Source organism: Ictidomys tridecemlineatus, chromosome 8, assembly GCF_052094955.1.
Source record: "Ictidomys tridecemlineatus isolate mIctTri1 chromosome 8, mIctTri1.hap1, whole genome shotgun sequence".
NCBI classification, from domain to species: Eukaryota; Metazoa; Chordata; class Mammalia; order Rodentia; family Sciuridae; genus Ictidomys; species Ictidomys tridecemlineatus.
The window spans coordinates 76,938,261-76,948,947 of record NC_135484.1 but is presented as its reverse complement, the minus strand read 5'-3'; positions in this window follow the sequence as shown (position 1 = coordinate 76,948,947).

Genomic DNA, 10,687 nt, shown 5'->3' with positions numbered 1-10,687 from the left:
GTAAGATGTGAATGAACTTGCTGTAGAGAAGAACATGATGAGCACAACTGGTGGTTCAAACTGTGATATGGGTTCAAAGCAGGGAGAGATCTTATCTGCTTGGAAGAATCTGCAAAAGGCTCATGGAGGAGTTATGTTTTAAGAAATGTTAAAGAAGAGGTAACTTTAAAATTGGATGGAAAAGAAAACTGAAGACAGAAGGAACAGCATAAGCAAAGAGAAAGGAGGCAATTGGCGACCAGTCATGTTCCAGGAACAGTAACATTTGAAGCGTAATGTTGGCTTCATTATGTGAGAAGAGGAGGAGGGACAGAGCTTAAAAGCTACTAGTAGTTGGACATCAGAAATGCAGCCAGACTCTATTACAGTGCACCACTGATATTTGATTGATGACTGAAATATGTCACATATCATTTAGTTGATTTTGAACTTGTTTAAATAAGCCATTATTCAGGAAGATCAGAAGTTGCAGGCCAGCCTTAGCAATTTAGTGAGACCTTGTCTCAAAATCAAAGAAAAAGGGCTTGGGATATAGCTCAGTGGTAGTGTGCCCGCCCCTGGGTTCAATCCCTAGCACTGGAAAAAGATTCCTCACTAATAAAGCAATATTGTAATACTGGGTAATTCTATAATACGCATCTCTTTGGGGGTTTTATGAGCATAAAATGAGAAAAAATGTACAAATTGCTTAGTTCAGTACCAAAAAAAAAAAAAAAAAGATGTCATTGTACACTATGAAGATTAAAGCATGAGGCTAGTTAGGGAGGTGAAAGTAACATTGGCTGCCTTCTTTACTACTAGTTTGAGAAGTGAAATGCATGCTTTGGTCACCACCAATCATGTCAGAAACTCTGAAGAAGGTAAGAAGAAATAAGGCCTTATATGTGAAGGGCTTTGCCTAATATCTGGCTTAGTAAGCACTCAAATATATGAGAATTTTTATTTTGGCTTTAGAAGGGCAGACATGTTTAACCTTGGGTTATATTTTGAGTGTCTTTGAGGCAAGAAATTTCTAGTCGGTTAGCCTAAAGAGGATAACCTTGGTTAAGAAATTGTCGTTATTGTTGAGTAATTGGCCAGATAATTGGTGATATCCCAAGAGTTTGTACAAATATAAACATTGAACCAATTATTGGCCAAGCTTCTTCTAGTTCTAAGATGACTGCATGAAATTTGGCCAGTTGTGTTGACCCATCCTTGTTTAGGGATGTCCTAATTAGGGGAGGGTTAACAGTAGCTCACTAAAGGGTTTTGTCATGTGATGTGGTGATCTTACCATCATGAAACTATGTGAATTGCCCTTTCAGATTACTCATTTCATCTTAAGGGATTCTCTAGATCGCCAGGGGTCTATGAGAGGGATGGCCTTCTACAGCGACATTGTGTCAGACAAGGGACTGGAGTCAGGAGAAGTGTCACTTCCTCCTGTAGGTTAGATGTGCCAGAGGGCCCAAGTTTAATTCTACTCTGTAAGTACTGCTTCCATTTTAACAGGGAGGCTCTGTTAACTGTACCACGCCTTCAGAGTGCTGTTTCATTGGTTCAAGGACCATGGGGCAGGTGGGTGGGGAGTCACAGGCTCAGGGCCTCTGAAGGACTTTGTCTCCTGAAAAGCCCGGCCTGCAGACAGCAGTTGATGTGTAAATGGTATGTAACATGGGGAAGAGGAGAACATCAGAAACCTATAGGCAACATATGGCCACCATAGGTGGTCCAGAGACTCCAGGAAGCAGTCTCCAGGGTACATTATAGGAAATGCCAAGTTTGGAAAGATTCTCAAACATTTGGCTAGAGGGAACCCATTGAGGGGTACTGGCTTGCAAGTAACAACATAAGTGAACTTAAGTAAAATTTGTAAGTGTTGCCTTCAGAACCCCTCAAATCCTAAAAATTTTGTGTTTTGTTTTAACATTGCAGGTGCTAGAGGGTCAATAATTGTTTTCTGACAGTGTTGAGAGAGTAGCTCTTGACCAACGAAATAATTCCTAGGAATTTAACTAACATGGCAGGCAGGTCTTATATATACACATATTTTAATAGGGCAATGGCCTATTGCTTTTTGTGAACTCCTTTATGGTTATTTGTATTTCTTGAGTGATTGTGTCAAATGAATCTTGGGAGAGAGGGATAGCATCAATGTCATATACCTATGTGACTGGAGAAAGATGGATACAGTAAAGATGTTGGCTTTCAGAGACTGTAGGAGGGCAGGACTGAGATACCTCATAGACTGTGAGGTAAAGTTGTGTTGTATCCTTTTAATGGTAAAGGAAAATTCATGCTGAGAAGCTGTTGAAATAGAACATATTTGACAAATATGTAACAGCAAAGTAGTTTTCAATTACTAATTGTATTTTCTCCAATGTATATTTTTAGCACATTTGTCAAGGATCAGATGACTCCTGTATCTGTGTAAGTTCTTTTCCATGTCTTCTATTCTGTTCATGTCTGTCTATAAGTCTGTTTTTATGCCAGTATCATACATTTTTGTAACTATACCTCTGTAGTATAATTTGAGGTATTGTGATACCTTTTTTTTCCCTTATAATTGTTTTGACTATTTTGGATCTTTTGTTCTTCCAGGATTTTTTCCCTTGGTTCTTTGAAGAATGTCATTGATGTTTTGATAGGGATTGCATTGACTCTGTATATTGCTATTTTAACAATATTCATTTTGCCTATCCATGAACAAGGGAGGTCTTTCCATTTTCTTTTGTCTTCTTCAGTTTCTTTCTTCACTCAAGAGAGTAATTTCAGTAATCTTGGGTATGAGGGCCTTAAATTGGAGGACCATGGCATGAAAATTTTGATAATCCACTGTTAGATGTCATTCATTTTAAACAAGTTTGAGCCTTGGCCAAATTGGGCAATTAAAAGAGAGAAACAGCAGAAATGATGGTTATTTTTAAATAGGTTGTAAATGGTGACCTTTAATCTCTATAGGCCATGTCTTAATCTATATTAGAAAGTGTTAACTATTTTATTTGTGTGGGGTGCTCCATGGGTCCCTTCTTGTTAAGCCAATCTTAAATGCCAAAGACATAATTTATTTCAATTTATTATTTGTTAATTCACAGCATCCATTTCTACTGTGGGATATTTTAGGTTAGTTTGTAATAGTTCTGTTGGTTAAGATAAAGCATATCTGTTTGTCATCAGAGCCAGTGAGCAAGCCAAGAGCAAGATCAGAGAGACTCCTAGGTGGTGGCCATGACTAGACAACACTACTTAGTTGTTTTCATTTACACCATGCTTGGCAGGATCAATCTTCCCACCTCAAGTTCATCTTTAATTTGAGATTGATACACACAAGTGTCCCCTGTCCCCCACCACACACACACACACCAAGAAGGTCTGGAAGAATCTATTACTCCCATAGTGGGATTTTCTGCAGAAACAGAACAGACATCCACATTGATCTAGAATAGCTTGAGCTGAGAGGCAGGTGGCTTTGGTTTTGATTGTGGTTAGGTGTTAGTACCAGGCAAGAGTTCCATGTTTGATTGGTATGAAATCCCTTCCTGCTCCTTCTCCCCTCCTGCCCTCTCTATACCAAGGAAGGGATGGCCAGGGACTTATTGACTTGTGCGGATGTGGGGTGAGGGGAAAAGGAAGGTGTGGGGTTTGAAAGCATCAGAGGTCCAGTATCACATTAATGTAATTAGTATTACATTATTAGATTGTTACTACTTCAAGTCAAAATTATGTGAATAGTATAAAGTAACTCCAGAAATGGAGTCAGACTCCATTACCATCTTGCTCCAGGAAAGCTAATCTGCTAAGTGAGGATGGGAAAGACAAGACAATTGATTTAAGTGGCTCTTTCAATAGTTAAGGTAAGATGGTTCTTTATACTAGTTTTTTTAAACTATCAGTTAAGGAAAAGAAAAAGATTTTCCTGGTCAAGCCTAAAGATTTTGCCATTGTTTAGCAGATTCATTGCTAAGGCCGGTTGATTGTGGCCTCAGAATGAGTAAATGGAGACCAGCTGTATCTAATAGCCAGAGGGTTTCACTTCTATCTCTTCTTTTTCTCTTCCATCCTTTGAGAAAGCTGTGCTAATGAAAAATTACTTCGTCAGAGAGTTATGCAATCTAACAATGTAGTACTAATTAAGTAAAACATTGGGTGATGGTGTGTTCTCACAGTCCTTAAGTAAATTGGTCACATATTGGTAGGTTAGTTTTAAGTTAGCTTTATGCTATAAACTCTGTATGACAGACTACAAAGTATGTGCACATGCTTTGCAATACTGTATGCTACATACATGGCTTTATACTACTCACATAATTTTGACTTGAAGTAGTAACTCATTTTTCTTCTTAATGAGAATATATAGTAGGGACTGATGAGGAAACTGAGGCACACTGGAGATTAAATAGGCTGTCCAAATTTACACAGCTAGTAAGTGGTAGAGCCAGGGATTCAAATTCTGTTCCAAAGTCCATATTCTCAACCACTGTGCTATATTGCTTCTGGCATGTGCATAGTAATCACAATGCTAGCGATGCTTAGAAAAATCTAGAATATAAATATAAAATAAATGTATGTGTATATAAACAGATATTTTTTCTTAGCAAGTGTGGTATAAGATGAGTGATCCAAATAATTAAATAATTCAATTTCAGTTTCAAAGTCTTTACTTTTCTTTCTTTCTTTCTTTCTTTTATTTTGTTGGTTCTGGGGATCAAATCCAGGATCTTATGCATGTTAGGCAAGTGCTCTACCACTGAACTATATCTCTAGCCCTTGTGTTTTTTATCTTAAAATATAAACACAAAAATCACTGCATTCTGATGGTATTTAATATATGTGAAGGAAGATCATAGTATAAAGCCCTGAATAAGATATTATATATGGAAAATAGCCCTGTAAGATGCCATTTGCATGTCTGAAATTAAAAATAAAACTCATGATAGATTAAAAAAGAAGCACTTTCCTTAGGAGTAATATTGCTATTTTATTTTGAATATCTATCTAGATGGGTTCATAGATTTTCTTTGTGATATTAAATTACCAATGTTATGTCATTAGCAGCATCCAATTTTGAGAAAACACTTTCTACAAAGTGAAATTTAGTTTTGAATAATTTGACCATCAATATACGACCAGTATAGATAAGTCAGACATTTCAAACCAACTCTTGGATATTTTGAAAATCTTAACTCTCAGATCTGAGGTCTGTCATTTATCATATGAATCAGATCTTTGTGAAATTTTCCCCTTACAGTTTAGAAAACATTGTCATATCTTTTTAGCTTAATCTTGGCTGGACACTTACCTTCTGGATGAAGAAGCTGAGAACAAGTGCCCAGTCCCTCTCATGTGTCTTCCAAAGTGTTAATACTTGTGTCATTGCCAAAGCCCAGTTTTAAGGATTCCTCTGTGTCTTGTGTAAACTGTCCTCAATATGTACTGCAGTTAAAATATTTTGCAAATAACCTGCATTTTCATGTTCAAATTAGCTTCTTATTATTTTAACTTACTTTATTGGTCATGCCAGCAAAATAACTGCTCAGTCCAAAGAGACAACTTCTTCCAATTAACATGATCTTTAGAATAAAATAAAAATGCATTTTAAGATTGACTTGACTTTTCTTTTTTTTTGATTTGACTTTTCTTCCCCTAAACTTGACTGATTTGCTTGTGTAGGTTGCCATAGCATTAGTCTGAGGATCTTTGGAAAAAGATGTAGCAATACAAATAAAAAGTGAAGGACTATTGAATCTTATTTTTCTTGCATCTCATCTACCTCTTGTTTGAAAGTAAGTTGCTTTGGCATTTGGACAAATTGATTTAGCTCTATGACTCTAGTAGGGAAAAAATGGCATTTAACTAAACATAATCAGCAACGTTAATGTTTAAGATATTTGACTATCTGTTACTGTCCTTTTGTTGTTGTTTGTTTGAAAAGTTTAATACGCAGGCAGCATTTTGCCAATGGAACCCAGTGCAGAAAGATGATGGTACTAGACCGGATAGAACTAGTTTTGGCTAGTGTTACAGTGGATTGAGGTTTGGCTCAAGAGGACTTTCTTACTAACAATGGTTTTTGGAGACTGTCATAGTATGATACTCTCCCAGGGAGACTGACTACATTAATATGGATTAGATTCAGCACTGAGTGGCAGAAAAAAACAGAATTGAAGTAAATTTCTTATAGAGAGTGGAGATTTGAAGTCCAGAAGTGGTATGGCAATTTTGCTTACCAACTTCTCAGGAACTGAGGATGTTTCCAGCTGATTGCTTCTCCATGCCTAGTTGGCAACCCTAATCCTTTTGATCTAAATTGTCTTGAGTCTGGAATCTCTTTAGCCTGAGTCCTTGGGGAGCCTCGCATCATCTTTTAGTAGAAAGTGGGCCAGTCTTCTTGCCAGGATGCAGTGTGTGTGTGTGTGTGTGTGTGTGTGTGTGTGTGTGTGTGTGTGTAGAGGGGATGTGCTCAGCTTCTCTGTATTTTTAATTCTGTTTCTGATTCTTAATGGTGTATTTTCCTCATTGAAAAGTAGACTATGTTTCAAATTCAAGTGTGGAGAAAGCCCTCAGTTTCCTTTTGGGCTAGGTATCTTCTCCACTATGTAGCTAAAAATCAGTCGTCTACCTATTAGTGAAGTTTTCAGTTCAGTAAACACTTACTCAAGATTTTCCAAAGGTGAATGATTATGCTGGAGCATATGTGGAATAAAAGATGAATGAGAAGATTCATTCCTATGGTGGAAATTAGACAAATATACTGAAAAGCAAAAAGAATCAGTGTTGTGCAAACCCAAAAAGAGAGATTGTTTTTACCTGAATGAGTTAGGGAAGACTTCATGAAGCCAATGGCATTGAATTTGGGCATTGGAAGACAGAGGTACTACAGATAACTTGCCTACACAACAGCCATCCCATCCCAAACCTCCTTCTGAAGATTATAGAGGCTATCCATTTTAGAAACTGAAAATGCTATTCGCTTATATTTTTTGTCACCTTTGAAACTAGAGAAATGGGTATGGATGGTTCTTTTCTTTTTTGTTTTGGATGGTTCTTTTCATTTTGCAGTTTAGCAGAGGCCTGCTAAGAGCATGCTGGAAAAGGTTTCCTTATTTTATAAAAATAAGTTATAAAAATAAATATATGGGAAGAAATTTCATTCCCTTTCTTTTCGATATAGCTGTATGAAAATGTGATGCCTAGTGCAATGGCAGCTGTCTTATGTCAGTAAGGAAACAAGACTGAAAACAATGACCAATGTACTGAAGATAGCAAATTAAAATGATGGCTCCTTACATCTTGTTGTATAAGGCCATAAATGTGTGTTTTGTCTAAGAACAATAGTTGAGAATGTTCTGTTATAGGATAGTATAAGCTCCCTGACAGAATAGGTGTCCAGACAGTTTGGTGTTATGGTTAGGTTTGGGGCAGGGCAAGGTGGTATTAGGAAGAGAAAATAAACAAAAACCATGTCAACATTTCCCATTCCAAAGTGTGGCATGGAAAAACAAACAAACAAAGTTATATCATACAAAAGAGCTAATCGTTTGGTTGGAATAAAGAGAAGAGAACAAGTAGTGGAAGTAACTGGTAAGATTTGAGTCAAGAACATGGAAAATTTTGTAACCATGCTTTAGAGTTTAGAATTTATCCCACAGGAAACAAGAGTAAGCAGTTGAAGGATTTTTAAATAGAAATATAATCAAAACTCTACTTTCTTCTTTGAAGAACATCGTATTTTACATATATACTTTCCTGTGGTTATACTGATCTCCTTTGGAATTTTCTTCATCCAATCAACAAGAACATATAATTTCCAAAAGAGGGACAGAATATTATGAATTTTATACCACTGCTGGTTAAACTTTAGGTAACTGCTTGACGATTTTGATTGCCTGAGGTAGTTTTCCTTTGATTAACCCTCATTTAAGCAACTTTAGAATCAAATGATTTGATTTAATGGACATATGCAGACAAGAAGAACCCTTGTCAGCGATGCTCATTCTATTTTAATATGCAATTATTTGTACTTTTACCAAGAGTCAAAGCAATTTTTTGTTCCTTTTAAAGTAAGTTTTTTTTCATTACAAGCTAATAAATTATTCATTGTGAAACGTTTGAGAAATTCATCAAATGGGAACAAGAAATAAATCAACATAGTTCCCTTACCTTCAGACCACTATTGTCCTTTAAGATTTTTTTTCTTGAATCTAATTAAATTTTAAAGGATTGAAGATGATGCATTAAGATATTTGAATTTAAGTTGAAAATATGTCACTAGCACATGCAGTTCAACCAAATAAATCTGATTTCATGATTTGACAGTAAAATGTTATATCAAAGCTCTAAATTACCACTTAGATAATGTGTTCTTCAGGATGCAAGCATATTATTCATTAGGAGTCTTAGTTTATTTCAGAAAATGAAGGAAGATTATCTCACAGTAAACAGGGCAGAGTTCTTCTGTAAAAACATCAAGTTCTCAATTTTACTTTGGATTTTCAGAAAGAAAATCACTATCCAGTAGAGGCTACGTTTTTCTGAACACAGATTTTTACAACTTTTCCAGAGAATTTACAGCAAAATTCTGACATCACAAATACAGGAAAATACTGCGTACAATATAACTAAGGATTTGATAAATGTGGATGAAATAATAAATGTGGTCCATATATAAATATTATATCAATAAAACTAGCTATTATTATATTTGTCATCAAGAAGTATTCTTTTGTTTGTAACTTGGGATTTGTTTATTACATGTTATTTGGGACTATTATGAAGGTATTTTTAGAAAAATATCTAACTTATGTAATTATTAAAGTCATGTAGGTCTGTCATGTTCATTATATTGAATTGATCTAAATATGAAAATTTTTTAGAATTTTTAAAAACATTTTGGCTTAACTTTAATAATCAGTTGCAAAAATAGCAAACCTCTCTCTCCTTTACAAGAAATATGCACATCTGTGTTTTAGGACTGGCCTCTCCAAGTGGTGGTGTGCACACAAATTATCCACAGTGCTTGTTAAAATGCAGTTTCTGATTGAAAAGGTCTGAGATGGAGCCGGAGGTTCTTCTTTTCTAATAAAGTCAATACTGAAGCCACGGGCACAGGGACTATGCTTTAAATAACAAGGAAGAGGAAGAGAGAGAGAGAGAGAGAAAAAAAGAGGAAGAGAGAGAAAAAAAGAATTGCTAGCATTTCAAAGTAAGAAAATGTGTTCTAATCATTGATAGATCAAATTCAATAGGCTTAAATTAGTCAGAAATGCTGTGACCGGGGAAGGCCATCATTCAATACTATACTGTTCACAGCTGCAAAAACGTGTGAGATCTTAACTCAGTTACATTTCCTCAAATCTAGCCCTGTTGGTCTGACACAACAAGTTTAAACTGGAGTCTAGACTGCAGACATCAAACATGAAGTATAAATTCATATTTTGGATTTGTGCTAGAAAGGAAACTTGGAATGGGTCTTTCCCAAGTCTTTGAAGATATTTAAATATAGTCATTTTCATTAATTACTCTTAACAAATAATGAATACTGTTTGGAGAGTTTCTTAGGAACTCATGTCTTTCAAATGCTGGGCTTGTGTTTGGTACCCTTTTGCAGACTTGTAGGCTAGTTACTGGCCTTTCATAAGCACACCAAAGTGAGGAAGGGAGAAAAGTTAAAACAGAACTAATCCTATAACTAATAAGACATGTGATGCTCATTATATAGAGGTTTTTGTTGTTGTTTGCTTGTTTGTTTTTATTTCTTTCCTTTCTAAAATGTTGAACATTGAGAACACAAAGCTTCAGGATATTTCTCCAAGGCAGAATTTTTTCCATTCTTTGAGTAAAAAATCATCTAACACAAGTAAAGGTTAAGGGAAGTAAATATTTATCTCAGTGGTTACAAACAGTGCATTTTAACAAGTGAGGAGCAGACTCCTCTGGCCCATTGTGTTGGCTCCACATAGATGGTACAGGGTTTCCAGGCATGGGTGCAGGGTTCATCCTGCAGGCTTCCTTCTGGTAAGTGGGAACTCACACCCACCCCCAGGCAGCTCCAAAGCAGGCAGAGCTAGATGCAAAATGATTTTTTTTTTTTTTTGAGGACTGGCTGTTTTCTCTGCCTCACCTAGGATGTCAGCAAACCACTCATTAATATGTTTCTGTCAGTGTTCATTTGTCATGTTTCGAGTTCTTTAAAGATCAAATCTGATGTCACAAATCTTTAGTGGAAGTGATGCCTTTATTATAAGCTACAAGGGTACCAGAATCTGATCAGTCAGTTACTGGCCTAAAGAGACTTTCATTTCACTTCAGATTCTCAGATTTCCATCGTTTCCTTATTAGCATGTAGATCTCAGTTTCTATGGTAGGAAAAATTCCCTAAACACAAAATAAAAATAATTTAAAAATAAACTTCCAAGAAAGAAAGAAGTGCACTTATGTAGCAAGCCATACAACTTAAACAGATGTTATGGTCTAGGTTCTGTGGCATTAGATGTCCAGCTGAGTGATCATTAAATAATAAAAAAAACATTTCATAATACTTTAGAACTCAGAATTTTTTGGGGGAAGGGGTGGGATTGAACTCAGGAGCACTTGACCACTGAGCCATATCCACAGCCCTATTTTGTATTTTATTTAGAGACAGGGTCTCACTGAGTTGCTTAGCACCTCACTTTTGCTGAGGCTGGCTTTGAACTTCCTGCCTCAG